The following is a 16,898-nucleotide window of genomic DNA, read 5'->3' as shown; positions in this document are numbered from 1 at the left end:
AGTGCTACAGAAGAATGTTGAAGATTAGATGGGTCGATAAAGTTATTAAAGAAGAGTTACTGAATAAAATTGGGAAGATGAGAAATTTATAGCACAACTTAATCAAAGGAAGGAATCGGTGATAGAACTTGTTCTGAGACATCAACGGATAAGGAATTTAGTACTGCAGAAAACTTTAGGGATGCAAATCTTAGGGGGAATCAAAGAGATGAATACGGTAAGCAGATTCAGAAGGACGTAGGCTGCAGTAGTTTTTCGGATATGAAGACTCTCATACAGGATAGACTAGCATGGATACCTGAATCAAACCAGTCTTTGGGATAAATACCACAACAACGGGTCTCATTACTTCGCGCGAGTAAAATGTTTGTTATGTTTATTACAAACGATATTTTCTGAATCCTTTTTCGTAACTGAAAACAAGGAACAGGTACCAAATGTTTCGTGAATGCAACTGGTAGTCATTTAATACCACTGACAATATTTCAACGGGGCTGCCATACATCTTCAGCATAGCCCTAGAAGACTGACGTCGGCTACGCATGTCGCAGACTTTAGTAGCGTGTGTGCTTCATGAGAGTAGTTGGTAGCCAGACGACCCTGGCAGTGCGCAGCGCCTTCAGTGAAGGAAATGCTAAAATCTATTGTCTGGTGAACTGCCGCTCGGCATGACATTCGGTGTACCCTGTCGTGTTCGTTGAGAGCAAATAGTGGAAATAATGGGTTTCCATGTATTATGAAACTGATACCTGCTGTCGCAGGAAATACGGTTCTCTCCTTGCCTATTTCCACTTGATTTTTATTAATGAAGTTGCTGTTTTACCGTATTCTACTGTAAGCATTGTGTTTATACACTGCACAGCTGTGGCAGCCTTCGTGCGTCGAAAAAGGCGAACACAACTTTGAGCTTGCCGTACTTTCTTGGAGCATACGGTACGATTTATACAGCATAAACCAGGAAAAACTTGCGTCCAAATAAAGTGCTGTTGATGTACTGCGGGCATTCACAAATAATATTTGAGATGGGTGACATCCAGATGGATATGGTTCCGCGTACCGTACAGAGCACGAGAACGAAAAGAATCCTATGTTTTACATTCACCATTACCTATGGTAAACATCACCTTCTACTAACACAAAGTAATTGATAAGGGCATCTGGCAATCTCTCAGAAACAAATACCTTATGTGCAGGATTTTAAGCACACTCACGGCTACTGACGAGCGATGAAAATTCGCAGATTATAGATTATAATTAATGCAGACTTGTGTGTTGCGGATTCATGATTATTTGTGAATTCCTAACCTCTAAAACCCATGAAGTACTACCACAACACCGTAAACAGAAATTATGACAAAACATTTTTAAATAAAAAAAGTGTGATTATACTCCCTGAGAGGGGGAGGGGAGGGGGTCACTTTAGAATACTAGCTTCAGTTCCTTTAAGTTAACAACCCAGAAACATCGTGAAGAGAAAATTCGAATATTTATAGAACAGCATTTTTATTTGCCAATTAATTGTATAAATTATATTTATTCGACAGGTTTCGGTTGTTTGAACTATCATCAGCTGGAGTAAAAAAATTATAACATCCGTTGGTTAAAATGCATACTTCTCATAGAAGACACTTTCATATACCAAATGGAGCAATGGTAAAATGTAACATATCGGAGTCTGAGGAACGCTTAAAAAGCTTAGATAAATTACACATGCAGACCTGACAGTTAACAGTGAGTCATAAAGATGTTTTTCTATAAATATCTTGCGGCTGTGGCCAGTTACATACATAAATTCTTAAAGAAAAAATATAAGATATGGAGAGTACTAACAAATTAGTTTCAAATAAATTCAACAATACATACTCTTTCTACTCTACTTTTGAAAATAATCTTTTTGTTAAACGAATGCAACAAAGAAGGTTCGTCAACACACCCCATCAGTTGAAAACACCAGATTGTAGAATGGATTCGTACATGTTAACTCACAATATTAAAGCATACTTCACAACGAAGACAGAACCAACTGTCTGAATAATAATAATTATGAATAGCGTCAGCAAAGCTATAGAACAGAGATAATTTCCGGAAAGTTACAGGAAACTCAAAATTCCTGGGAAGAAGAGGAAAAGACATAACATCATGTCTCACCACACCAGATAAAAAAAAAAAGCAGCTCGCGAAATATTGTAGCCGGCCGGTGTGGCCGAACGGTTCTAAGCGCTTCAGTTTGGAACCGCGCGACCGCTACGGTCGCAGGTTCAAATCCTGCCTCGGGCAGGGATGTGTGTGATTTCCTTAGATTAATTAGGTTTAAGTAGTTCTAAGTTCTATGGGAATGACGACCTCAGATGTTAAGTCCCATAGTGCTCAGAGCTATTTGAACCATTTTTTAAATATTGTTGGGCCATGAAGGAAGGCCTACAGATGTCGATTTTGCGTCGTCCCTGGTGAATAAAACGTGAATAAGATGAAACTATTATATCAACAACACTCCTATTAATACATGTAACGTGTAATGTATTAAGTATATTACACATCTCTGAGACTACATAGGGCTACACGGCTACATAGCATAGGTTAAGTAGTTGCGAATATGCTCGGAAAAGCAATACCACAAGTTAAACGTAGACTCCCCTATGTTGTCATCGGAGAAGCATTCATTAACATTCTGTCTTAAGTAAGGACGTATAGGTAACGAAATGTCCTGCAATAACTTGCCTCTGACTAGTTTCCTGGCAGTTTTTCAGAGATCTGAAACAAATCTGAAGAGATGGGGATACTGCGAGACATTGTCCGCCGTTTTTGAGGGGGAGTTTACATTGTTCGTCTGAGGTAATCTTACGGCGGAAGAGGCTTTTGACAAACCAGTATACTTTATGATAGAGACATCACCAATACATAATCGTACAAACAGGCGCTCTATTCCCAATAACGAACTTTGCAGAACAGAAATGTCAGCCGAAGGTAACCTCCTAAGAACCTTCTGATGGTGTGTTATCGATCTATGACGGCATCGCAGTTGGCACAAATAAATGTACAGAGGACGATGCCGATCCACTCCCAAGAGAACATTACTAATGGTCGTAAAATCTTGATTGAAAACTGTTAATTTAACTTTTGATCTATGATTATCACTATCAGAAAATGAGTAAGATAACTCGTTAGCATAATCGTACGAAATACGCAAATACTAGTAATGCAGTAAGTTTTCCGTTTAGAATAATATTAGTTTCATTGGTCGAAAGACATCTTTAATTATTTGTTTTGCAAAGCTAAGTAAAGGTCTATGTTGAGAATGTGTTTCTGATATAACATGTGTATTCTGCATGCCTAAGTATCGGGCTGTATGAAGGGCATGGTTCTTGGTTGGTATGCAGCACTAGCTCTCGGAAAAATGGATTTCGGTGGCATGCAGAATACGTAAACTGATATCCAGAATTTCATTTCTCCTGACGTGGGCGAATGTATCAGACAGCAAGAACAAAGAGTAAAATAAATGTAGTGTTGCTGATAAGGGACACAGTTTTTAATTTACGGGATGGTTATATTTTTCAGCTGTACTCGACGCTGGGGATTTTTATGTTAAAAGGATTTTCATAATGCTGCATTTTTTATAATGACTGCCTTACGACTGGAGAATGCTTTCTTTATATGGTTTGGAGCGATTCCCGGCCAACATAAAAAGAGAAGAAGACTTAGTAGAGCGCAGTTGATCTATGATACTACAGACTTTGTTAACTAATGTATGTACGTTACACGCTAGGAACCACTACAAGATCGTCCACATTGTAGTAGTGATTTACTTATTTATTTATTCTTTCTACAGTGTGATATAAGGCTCAGTAAATAGCACATACGACGCAACGCTGCATCCGTAAACGAAATGTCAGAAACTGTTTCGTAAGTCAGTACGACGGCATCTTGAATGATTGAAGTACGTTAACATGGTGGCAATGCCTAGATAGATATAGACTGCCAGGAAACAGTAAACATACAGGTTTAACATATAAAGCATATAGATGACCTTACTCTGTAGTACGTTAATAGGAAACAGTTTATGCCGGTTGTATAAGTTATGGCTATATTTTAATGGTGTGAGTGCATTAATAAGCATAAAGATTAATGGTAACACATAAATGAATGAAAATAATGAACATTAATTAGGGACCATCTCCGATTGTCAGCCAACAGGATAAGAACTATCTACAACTGTAGTCGAAAATTTGATGGGGTTAGCCTGCCCTCCTAGCGTTAATTTGTGGCAGTTCTAGGCAGTAGTTCGATAATCATTGAGGAGGCATGGTTCAGAAAGAGAGAACAAGTCTACAAGAGACTCTCGCCAGAGAAAGCAAAAGTTTTGAGGGTTATGTTCTAAGGCAACTGAACTGAACATAAAATTTGTAAAACTAGGAAGAATTGGCACTTCTAGAGTACCAAGTTTCATCGCGGATATCTGAGAAAGACATATACCGCGCTGAAGAATTAATGGAGTTATGTGAAGCATAAACTATACAGATCAAACATATTGATTCGTATTCCTTAAGTCAGCGTCATCCACACCATCTAAAATACAGATACAAAACATTATTGAGCTTTATGAGCTGTATGATGGGACCCTGACTTCAGATTGGAGTCTTAAGCTTGGTGAAACGTACTCTTCAGGTAATTTTTTCTCCAAAAGGTGTCAGACTCGCAACGTCGTTGGAGGGACTGCAAAACCGATAGGGCTGTGAGACATATTCGGATGTGTTGTGTTGTGTAACGATTCCATAACATGAACCGATAGTGTTGGAGAACCAGCATGGCATAGATATATAATTTCAGAATACTGTTCAAAATTCCCTTTGCATACCCAGATACTCGACGTTTTTCACCTGTCCTGCTTGATTCCTTAGCTGCTGTTTGACTTCGAAATCGAAACAACGTAGCGTTTCGATGGTATGGCATTACTACACAAGAGATCCTGTCTCGGGTCGTTCAGCCGCATGGTGCAAATCTTTCTATTCGACGTCACTTCGATGACATGTGCGTCTTTGTGAAGAAGATGAAATGAAATGATTAGAACATTACAAATGCCCAGACCCTGAGAGAGGAAAATCTCTGACCGTACAATCCAGAGGCAGCAACGCTAATCACATGGCGAGTTGAGTCGCAGGCGTGACAGAATGACAGAAAGAAGCTATCGTATCTTGACACGTCTGTGACGAAAAAGCAATTAAGCGGAGTATCAGAGTGGTATCAACGTAGACTGCCCAACGTGTCTACAAGACATGGAGTACGATTCATTGCCATTTAACACAGCGTAAGAACAATGGTCATCGAAAGACGCTAATCTACAGGGACCTTGTGAAAGACGATATGTTTCACATCCCACATGAATTTCTGTTGACAGTGAAGTAATGCCATCCCAATGAAACTGCATGAGACGGACATGTGGCATACCCCATGAAGGGACAATGTAAACAGCGGCAGATAAAACTAAGCATCTTGAATTCGGCCAGTAGTTCAGGAACCGGACAATGCCGTGCAGCCGGCCGGTGTGGCCTTGCGGTTAAAGGCGCTTCAGTCTGGAACCGCGTGACCGCTACGGTCGCAGGTTCGAATCCTGCCTCGGGCATGGATGTGTGTGATGTCCTTAGGTTAGTTAGGTTTAATTAGTTCTAAGTTCTAGGCGACTGATGACCTCAGAAGTTAAGTCGCATAGTGCTCAGAGCCATTTGAGCCCAATGGCGTGCAGCGTGATATGAGATATCACGATTTTGCTTCTTTTCAGTTCATACAAGGTGACGAATCCATCGACGGCCGAATGAAGAGTTAAAGCTGCAGTTTGTGGAGGGTGTATCTCGGGCCAGAGATGGATCTGTGATGTTTTTGGTGCGTTTTCCCTAACACGCCTTGGGTTCACTCACTCAGCTTACCATAAACATGAAATAGAGCATTGAATCGTGCGCGGCTCGCGGTCATGCCGTTTATTGCTCGTCATCTTGTCTTATAGTTCTTTCGCTTCTCTTTTTTTTTAATTCGATTTACTGGCATCACTAAGTTGCTGGTTTGCTTGCCCATGAGTGGCAGCAGCAGCGCTTAACGATAAGTGCACTGTCGTACTATTTCTGGAGCGACCGCTAGTATTTCCGGGTCGTGGTCTGTCCGAGTCAAGTCTGAACTCAGCAGCACTGAAGTTCATTGGAGGCGCAGCAGGAGTGAAGTCGGGGACGGAGCGCCAGTGAGGTGCGGACAGCCAGTGCTCGCCGACCGCTGGTGACACAAATGAACTGTCCGACGGAAGTAGATTGGAACTGGATGACCGATGGTTGGTCGTTCGGTTGGTCGTCTCATCGCGCGACGTGTATTTGGTCCTTTGACCGTTTCTGGGCCTCGTTAGTTGGTCATCTTGCCGGACGTGGGTCAGTTCCTTCCCTGTGTAGAGATGTCTTGGCCAATGGGCAAGAGTTACCTCTGCATGGTTGGGTCCGATCCAGTGTGGCCGGTTAGCCGTGTCTCAGAATTCCGACATCGAGTTAAGTCGGGTTGGAGCTGTAGTCAGCTTCGGACAACCAAGACTCGCCCGACCGTTGTCGACAGGCGTAATTTCAGTGGGAACGACTTTGGTTGGTGGCCGTTCTGTCGGTTGTCTCATCGGACGACGTGTATTTGGTCGCCGACCACTTGTGGAAACTCTCTGTGAGTCGAATTCATTAGTCCTTGTTGTTCCACAGTGATTGATTTTACGAATGTTCGAATTCTTGTGCAAGTGTGTTTGCGTGAAACGGTGTGTAGCTTGTCTGATTTTCACTGAGCAGATGAATGCTGTCTGCGTACTGGAGTAGTCAGTCGGTCGGTTGAAATAAAACAGCGAGTGTGTCGGGTGGAACGGAACTGATTAGGCTGTTGGCTGGTTCTTCAGCCGTCCCGAGGTCGGGTTGCCACCCGATTGTTTAGTGATACGCTTGGCTGCCTGTCTCACCTAAACTGTGGTTAGAGTATCCTCCCCAGGCCTACTCTTGCAACACTTCTGAACACCACTGTTTGTTGTTTGTGACTGTCATTTTATTTGGTCGTAGGTACTGTGCCAGGCCCTCAGCCATGTATTAATATTGTCTGCTTTGTGTTTAGTATATGGGCTTCAGCCGAACTTTTAACAACTTCAAGATTAGGCCTTCAGCCGTGTTTCATTTAAAATTCATGTTGCTCTGTATTTAGGCCTTCAGCCGCGTTTGTTTCAGAATTTGTGGCTTTAATATCTAAATCCTTGTCTGTAAGGTTTCCCTTTAATTATCTTGAATTCTTGAAACGGCCTTCAGCCGTGGTCTGTAAATGTTTGTCTTAAGGTTGTCTTTAACTATTCTTCAGTAATTGTTTGGGCCTTCAGCCGACAAGATACTTCAAGTTTTCTTAAGATGTTTTTCGTTTGTACTGTGTCAAAGCTTATCTTTAAAGTCTCTCTTTTATTATGTAAAGAAAATTTTTCTTCGTCGAAGAATTAACTTACATTTTCCTTAATATGGCCTTTAGCCGGAATTTGTAAATGCTTGGCTTTTAAAGAATTCCTTAGCCGATCTGAAATATTATTTCGGCCTTTAGCCGAGAAGATATTGTAATTTTGCTTCAGCAAGGCCTTCAGCTGTTACTTTAAATCCTGGTGTTCTAAAAGCAGCCATTCAAACTTATTCTGGAGAAGTTAATTGGGCCCTCAGTCGTACATTGATCTTTGTTGTTTTAAAGAGAAAACTGTGCATTTGTTTTAGCAGTAAGGTTGTGTGTGTTCTTGTATAACTAACAGTAATTGACCTTGGCCCCTTTCCACAACGTGATCCGCTTTGACCTGCGAAACCAGATTTCAAGTGTTTATACGAATAGTCTGGGTGACCAAGTACTGACCTTGCTTCTACATTTTCATGATGAGTCCGCTGTGGAGAGTTCCGTCTTCTAAGAAAACAGCAGCCACGTTCAAAAGACAGCACACACACGTTTCTGGTTTGTCGAAAACTCAGGCAACCAATTTCACTTCGTCTGGTTAGTTCATCATGCGACATATTTAAATCAGGTATTGCTTTCCACGGGTCTATATTTTCCAACCAGTTCGGAGCCACCATCAGATATTATAAAATACACTCTTAGAAGGAAAATAAAATCTCACAACTTTTCAGTCAGTCATCCCTTACCTGCCCCAATAAATGAGCCATAGCTTTTCATTATATTCACTCTATTTTAACTGCTTTTATTTTTATATTTGTCAATTCTACTCTCAGATCCATTACAACATCAGTGACTCCAACAGCTATAGTTACAGCGACAGCAACAACTACTACTACGATCACAAAAATGTCAATACCATCAACATCTACTAACACTAATTATATATTCCTGCTACGGTACCTTTTGATAATGTTTGAGTCGCTCACCCGGCAGACCACAGTTAAGTGGTATATTGCGTTGTATCACAACACTCAGTTTTTCTTTATAGTGGTCTAACAAATACCTAAATCCACTTTACAGTTACGGTATTGTACCACATTTTTGTGGTTTCTGTGTAATTTCTTTACGACCACATGTAAAATCATTCAGATGGCGTCAGCATTTATGCACAATTCGGGCACGTCGTATTCTACATCCACAGTCCGAATCGCCAAATATTTCATAGGGTATTGTAGATAAGGATGAAATTAAAACAGATCAGCTCTTTTTTCTCATCCTCGTCCATAGCAAGTGAGAGAATCATCTGTAACGGTCTCGCTGTCGGCGTTCGTTCCGCAATGTACTGCCTAAGGGTATTGCAGTTTTAAGAGGCGACCATCACTTCTTCCACCGTACATGCGCACGCTACATGCGAACCATTGATCGGGCACAGAGCCAAAGATTAAATTGAATTTTGTTCTCTTTTACGGTAGATCCATTCTCGCTTTCAGGATTACAGTACTCTGCTTAATGGCAGTGAGCACAAAAGAGTTCAACACTAGAGTCATCGACGTGTAAAAGGATTCCCTCATACTCTTTTATCGTATTCTGCTTCAGTTAGCAATATCCGTGGTGTAGTCTGTGGCTTTGAAGAAATGTGACGGGAATCAGCACACCGGACAAAAAAATTGGTCCCATCCGGGAGCTCCCGAGCTAATAACGTTTAACACCGCCTCTAGCCCTGATAATTATTCCAATTCGGCGAAGACGTTTGTTCAAGCCACTAACTGACGTCCAGATTCCACGGCATTTCAAAATTGCAGTGATGTTGATCGTTACGTTTTACCCTCTGTTACAGATAGAAATATTTTAGCGCTTAAGGTGGAGTGGTTTCATATTTACTGATACCACTGGTCTTATAATGCCCTGTAAGCTGTTGCAAATATCCAATAAGACAGGAAAAACGATGCACCATGAAGGAATTATCCGAATGGGACGGAAATCGGTTGATGTGATCTAGATATACAGACGGCATCGCATTCACTGAGTTGTTGGATGTCCTCCTGATAGATACCGCACAGATTCTGTCCAATTGGGGTATTATATCTCAAAATCCCGAGATGGATGGAGGGCACTACACATAATGCACCAAATGTTTTCAGTTGGGAGATATTCGGTGACCTCACTTCCGAAGGTACGGTTTTACGAGCACGAAGGCAAGCATCAAAAACCCTCTCCGTGTGCGGGCGAGTATTGTGTTGCTGAAATGTAAGCCCAGTCTACATTGCCATGAAGGGCAACAAAACGGGGAGTAGAATATCGTGTACCGTCATGCCGTAGGGGTGCCGCGGATGACAACAAAATAGGTCCTCCTATGAAAAGAAATGGCACTACAGTACCAGTGAATGTGGTTGTCTACGTATGGCGGCAGTCAGGTTGGTATCCCTGTGCTATCTCCACGTGCCTGGAAAGACATCGGACAGCGATGCTGTGGCGAAGTAACTGTCGCCCGCCATACGGCACCACAACCGGGACTGATGGGTTGGGGTGACATCCTTCCCACAGCAGGATGCCACGGCACCATTACAGCGATTACCCTACAGTCCGTTTACTTGCCCTTTATGGCAATCTAGACTGGGCTTACATTTTAGCCGTATAATGCCCGCCCGCCGAAGAGTTTCTACTGCTTGCCTTCATGCTTGCCAAATCCTAGCTTGGCCATTAGGATCGCTGTATCTCTCTTAACTGAGCAAATTTTGTGCATTACGGGTAGCGCCCTCCAACCATCTCGGGAATTTGACGATCTGCTGCGTCAATTGGACATAAATTGGCACGCTGTCCCTCAGGTGAACATCCAAAACACTGTCAGACAGTGCCAAACCGAAGAACTGTTTGCCTAAGTGCTAGAGGTGGACCAACTCGTCACTGACTTGCTCAGTTTGCGAAGCTATTTATCTTTAATAAATCACTCAATTTTTCTGAAATAATTTCTCTGTAGACATTCATCACATTTACTGATTAGCGTCCCATTCGATAATTCCTTCGTCGTCAGATTTTTTTTCCCTTCGTATCTCATATAGCCTGATGCAGAATTAAGCAAGGACGATTTTGGTATAACGATCTATGATAAGCCTATGGCATCGTTTGTGATTAAGGAATAGACTCAATTCAATAGCAAAAATTTGACAATAAGATTCTACCCGCTTCCTGCTCGCTATTTTGTCTTTCCGTTCTTCACGTTCAGTCCGATTCAGTTTTATTGCTCCCCATCCTAATTCTTGACCTATGCTATGGAGTAGAAACGTTTTCTTTACTTTCTACTTTTCTTGTTTTTATTCTTTCTATTTTCCTATTCTTGAAACATGCATAAATGCGTACTGAAGCCACCTAGTATTTCTGTAATTTGTGATAATTTTCAAAACATAGCACCACGCAAAGTACAACATCACACTTTTTGCATCTTATCTATATCATTTTTCGCTGTTAATTATCAGCACATAATACATGGCGTCTCTGGTGAATCTCCTTTTTCTCCGTTTTTCCAAGGAATCCTGAATGATATCCTTCTCTGTTTTGTGGTCGAAATGGATTTTCTGGCTTTACTGTCTGTGGGATCTGAGTTTTACATGTTTGTCCATGAAATTCATCCAGCAACTGACGGATCACATACAAATGGAATTTCGTCAGAGGCATTTTCTGTTTCTTTTTTATTTCAAAAATGATTTTTGCATTCATCTCACAAAAGTCAGTCAACTGGAAGAATGCCTTCTTGTACCGGTTCATTGTCTATTGAGTGCTTTGTACAGAATCTAAAATTTTGTTGTCTAATCAACAGCACCCACAGACTTACTGTAACCCACCATCCACGTCGCTTTCAAATTATTTTGGCAAGTTCCTTCTTTCCAGATTCAACCAAATCTGGTTCAATTACGTTTTACAGCGTCCAGACTTTATTGTGGTCCATCCATTTCAGAGTCAACAGCATTCCACTCGACTTAAATTGCATTTCCTCTTTTTTCAGTTTGTCAGGCAACAGTGGAATATGTTTCCTGTTTTGCATACTGTTCCACTGGAATTGGTACATTTCTCATAGAATAATAGGAATAATGTCGGGCTCGAATACCACTTGTCTAAATAGTTCGAATGACCTTAGATGAGGTATGGCATTAACAAACTCACAACAACATCACCTGATTTTCCCCAGTCACCATGTCTGGATTCTATTTCCGTGGTAGTACGAGTGTAGACGATATAATGTAGAATATAATTACTTTGCACATTACAAACAACGGAAATGTTAATTCCGAAACGTCTACATTTTCTGACGGTATGTCACATAAATGGACATTTAGAGAAAGGGAAAGGAAGTTTTTGTTATGAGACATGTAAATTATAAATTATTTCAAGACTGTGTACGTGTGCGCGATGTATAACAAATAGTAAAGAACGTAAGTTATTACTATCAGATCACAAATATCGATGTAATTAACAAAACACAATTTTCTTGGTATAATCTCTGTGTAACATAGGCCATGAAGATCAGAGACAATGCTTTGATTGAACTAGCTCTCCAGTTTCGTTTCGTCTAGCGGTAGGCCGCCATTGTAGTGCTGTCTGATAATTAACGTAAGTTTTATCTGTATTTTGAAAAATATAATAGGAATTGTCATTAGAAAGTGTGTATTATTGACTTAGTTACCTCTCATGACTGCAACCATTAATTATAATTTACAAAATTTTTACAGAACTTCGTGGTGCCGGGAGTTCATCTCCTCTAGCAAGATTTAGTCGGCCATTACGCTGACTGTGTTATTTAATTAAAATATCATGTCACAATATTAAATGTAAATGCAAGAGACTTCTCAGTTTTGATCTTTCATTAATTTCGCAGTTAAAAAGAGTCAAAATAGATTTGGTTTATTAATATTTAGAATACTGAGTGAGTTCAGCATGTTTCATTTTGGCCGCCTGACACTAGACGAGATTCTCTCCAGTTTTGCCTTGCAAATAATAAAAAGGAATATTGAAAAGCATTACATTTCGCAATATCTCAGTTAATGCTTGTGTAATTTGGTACATGAATAACCAGTAGCCCCTGAGATCCGTATTAATAATTACAGTTTGCATAAGAACACGCATATTTTCTTTTCTAAATAGCAGCGCTCACGCAAACTATTTATTAGAAGGCGGTGAGTCGCGCCCTGTGTTTAAAAAATATTATATCGTGCGTACTTCTGGGCAGCCGATGTCCGTACGAGTGTTATCGCGGTATAAGTTAATTAGTGGTCTCACGCTAGCCCACAATATTTAAAGCCACCCCAACCAAAATCATAATATATATAATTATAAAAATAAAAAATATACCTTCCTCCGGCATGGGTGTGTTGTCCTTAGCGTAAGTTACTTTAAATTAGATTAAGTTGTGCGTAATCCTAGGGACCGATGACCCTGCAAAATAACCTTTAGTGTACTTGCACAGAGTTTAGTTGGTACTACGAGTATATTAGCAATGTTTGTACCTTGTGACACAGAAACATCTTCAACTGTCGCACCCAACGAAAAAAAAAAAAAAAAAAAAAAAAAAAAACAACGCTGAGTTCAATTGTTACTTGCCAAAGGTCGATTTCAGCGCAATAGCGAACCCCCAAGTCGTATCCAATTATTGAGGAAAGTCGTTGACCCACAGTTGGCACCACTTCCTTTTGCTCCTGAAGCGGCGTGTTTTCTACCCTAAATCGAAGCTGTGTTGTTCTCACTGAATAGTGCAGTTGATACTTCGGTGTTTTCAATCACCTCATGTCCACAAGGTCCAGACTCGTAACTGGTACGTGTACCCCAGCATCTACTAAAAACGTCTTTTTATTAATCCAAGTCATCAAGCAACAATCCACCTCTGCCTACGTTTTTACAGTACTGCTATTTACAGGGAACGCTATCCAACGGAAGGGACATTGCTATTCATGCTTAACTGTTTCCATTTTCCAATGTACTTGCCCTGTTTTCTAAATTAGCAATCCTGAGCCTTATGCCTGAACTGTTGCTGCTTATAGCATTGTGATTGGCGACAGTGTGTCTTTATATTTCCCTACTGACCACAATGGCAATATTCTTTACCAGATCTGTATATCTTCCGTTAACTACGCATCCTAGCTGCACTGTCCACTTCTTGTAAATGTGTAGAACACGAAGTGCTGTTGCTATATCCTCAGGGTTTTCCACTTGTTCAAAATGATTCAAATGGCTCTGAGCACTATGGGACTTAACTACTGTGGTCATCAGTCCCCTAGAACTTAGAACTACTTAAACCTAACCAACCTAAGGACATCACACATATCCATGCCCGAGGCAGGATTCGAACCTGCGACCGTAGCAGTCGCGCGGTTCCGGACTGCGCGCCTAGAACCGCTAGACCACCGCGACCGGCTTTCCACTTGTGTCCGCCATGGATATCTGGATAGATTCCTCTGAGAAACGTGTGGAAAACTCTATTTTTCGCTTCTTTGAGCAACACTGTCCTCATCTAGTCGTGCGTCAGCATTGATTTTGTGTAGTATGGCAGAAAATTATTCAACTGTTTCAGTCGCGCTCTGTGCTACACTACTAAGTTCCTCCCTCAGAAACTGTGTTCTGTTCGGTTTTCTATACCTCTGACGCAAATCTTCCGGTAACTCACTGAATACGGATGGATACCTTATTAAGCACCTCATGATGCAACACATAGTGACACATAAATTTACCATCCGCAATCGTGTTTCATACGACCAACTATTTAACGTGGTCGTGGCTAAAACATCATCCATAAACACAGTAACATCCTGTGCTGTTGTCCTGGCGAAAGGGGCTGCAAGATCCATCTTTGAAGGATCAGCGGATGAAGGGAGAACATTTACTATAGTTCTCACATCATTCAGCCCTGACTGTGGCTGCTGTTCTGCCAATAAAATTGGATCTGCTGACTTAGCTGTTCATTAAGTGCTTTCTGTTGTCGGTTATGAAGTAACAGTTTGAAAACTTTCTCCATAAAAGCGTCCATCACCTTGCTAGTACTACCTGGCCGTATTTGTCAATTTTTGTTCAATTTTCCTGTCTCTCTTTTACAAGAATGAAACTCTGACGATAACTTAATAGCCACAGTTGCAAAAATAGAGCCATTAGATCTAACTCCTACATCTAAGCATTAACCAACGACACCCCGAAGAATCGTCTGCTACAGAAAAGTATTTTCTACGCATAGAACACGTTGCTGGTACAAAATATGTCACATGGTGCATTACGTCTCGTTAAATTAGAATTTTTACAAAGGGTCGAAACAAGATATTCTTGCGGACTATCGCCCTCGAACCGTGATAAATCCGCCGGGTCTCTCGGTCTAAACGTCTTTAAGTCTTAACCTGGACGTAGCAGAGAACACAATTTTTTCCTTTCTGAATAAATTACATTGTCTTCTCTTTAATTCAGCCTCTGTGTCTGTTGCTGATTTTGGTGTGTCGGATCGTTGCCCTCTAGCTCTTACTGGTGCTAGGCTAGATCATTTTTGCCCACCAATTTGTAGGAATCAGCCACTGCTGGGTTTTAAAGCCCTACTGTTTCATTAGTATGCAGACCGAGGTCCTGTATGGCGTCGTTAGATGCGATAACAGCACTCAAAATTGTTCCACTTATTACTCAGAATACAAATCGTTGCCTTGTCTTCTGCAGTGGCTGGTGGCTGTTTAATCCGGCGAGGAATCGGCTGAATCCAGCAGCGGACTCCAGGCTGCTGAAGACACTGCATCAGCTCAGAGTGGAGGTCAGTGTCATCCTGATGCAGCGGCTTGCCACCCGCTGGTGATATAGGCACGCCATGTCGACAGCCCTGCTTGGAGATGTCGGTGACTGCGACATGTGTGTTTCAATCACACACCATTTCTGGAGATATTCAGACCGTCCCAGATGACTTTCCGCGTTGTCCTCTTAGGCTGACAGCGATGACAGATGCAGTGATGTGCCGAATGTCGAACCTCACCCGCCGGTATGGTAGGCCGTCAGACCCGTGCGAGTCTGAAGTTTTAGGGCAGCTTCTGCCCTGGACGGAGCCGTGTTGGTAGACATCTGGATCTGTGCTGGCTGCTGTACCTGTACTGACTTCAGTAGAGGATGCTGGACTTCATTATCCGTGGCTACGGATCACTGAACTTCTCTGAAGGCAGCAAGTGTGAGACCAAAGCTAGAACAATTTGACACACAAGATGTTACCGTACTACAACCAGAGAATCGAGTGCAAACAATATGAACGCCATCGTTTCTACTGACCAAGTGCTCTAGGCTATTAAGGTCGTCAAGGAGAGGCTCCACCGTACAACATCATTTGTAATGACCGAAGTAGTTCTGCTCTTCTAGAGCCAACAGCAGTCTTCACTTTCCCTACATTTACTTAACGAATAAGCTATAGTGTTTTTACTTCTTAGTCAAACTTTACCTAGTGGGCCTTTCATAACGTTACGAAGGCAGTTTGGTCTGAACTCTTTTAACGATTTTCTGCTAAGCTCGCTATCCGTCTCGCTAGAGAGTATCGAGGTTGCTGTCTTCCTGACCGAGTAATAGTGTTGAAATATTTACGCTTCCTGGCGAGTGGCTTTGATACTTCCGCGTGTTTGAGGAACACCGCTTGTTTAAATTTTACTCCTTACTAATTTGTCATGTAACAAAGCTAATAATTACACTCAACAACAGTACAAAGTGCTTAAATCCCAATGATAAATGCCTATCACGATAAAGCAAAAAGAATTCCAATTACGAGTATTTCAATTTCACATACAAATTTCATTAAGAAATGTGATCCCTTGGGCATAAAGATCAGTTTACAGCAACACTGACCAGGAAACGGAATTTCACTACAAGAACGTGTAAGACAGAAACGTAACTGAATTATCGGCCGGTGGCAATGCAAATAAACTTTGCTATTGTTGAATGTGCTTTAAGACTTAAATGATGTTTAGTTAAAGTACAAGAAATCCGTGAGTAAATATTTTGAGGGACCTTAAGCTTACATCTGAATTCGCATTCGGAGGTACTTAGGTTATCAGATTTATAAAGACAGAGAGTTTTACGGCACAGTAGTAGGCTCAAAAAAATGGTTCAAATGGCTCTGAGCACTATGGGACTCAACATCTTAGGCCATAAGTCCCCTAGAACTTAGAACTACTTAAACCTAACTAACCTAAGGACATCACACACACCCATGCCCGAGGCAGGATTCGAACCTGCGACCGTAGCAGTCGCGCGGTTCCGGGCTGTGCGCCTAGAACCACGAGACCACCGCGGCCGGCTCGGCTCAAAAATTAGACAGTGTTGTTTAGACTTACTTATGTACGAATGAGAAAAAATCAGTTGCATTAAATCATAAGGAAAATTAATTATTGTTACAAAGTTCTCTTTTATACAATATATACAATTAAAATACAGGGCGTAACAAAAACGTACTGCACAAATTACGTCACATATTCCTCGCACGTAGATGAAGA

The sequence above is a fragment of the Schistocerca serialis genome, chromosome 2 (genome assembly GCF_023864345.2).
Source record: "Schistocerca serialis cubense isolate TAMUIC-IGC-003099 chromosome 2, iqSchSeri2.2, whole genome shotgun sequence".
NCBI classification, from domain to species: Eukaryota; Metazoa; Arthropoda; class Insecta; order Orthoptera; family Acrididae; genus Schistocerca; species Schistocerca serialis.
The sequence above is the reverse complement of the archived record's forward strand: the minus strand, read 5'-3'. Positions refer to the sequence as shown.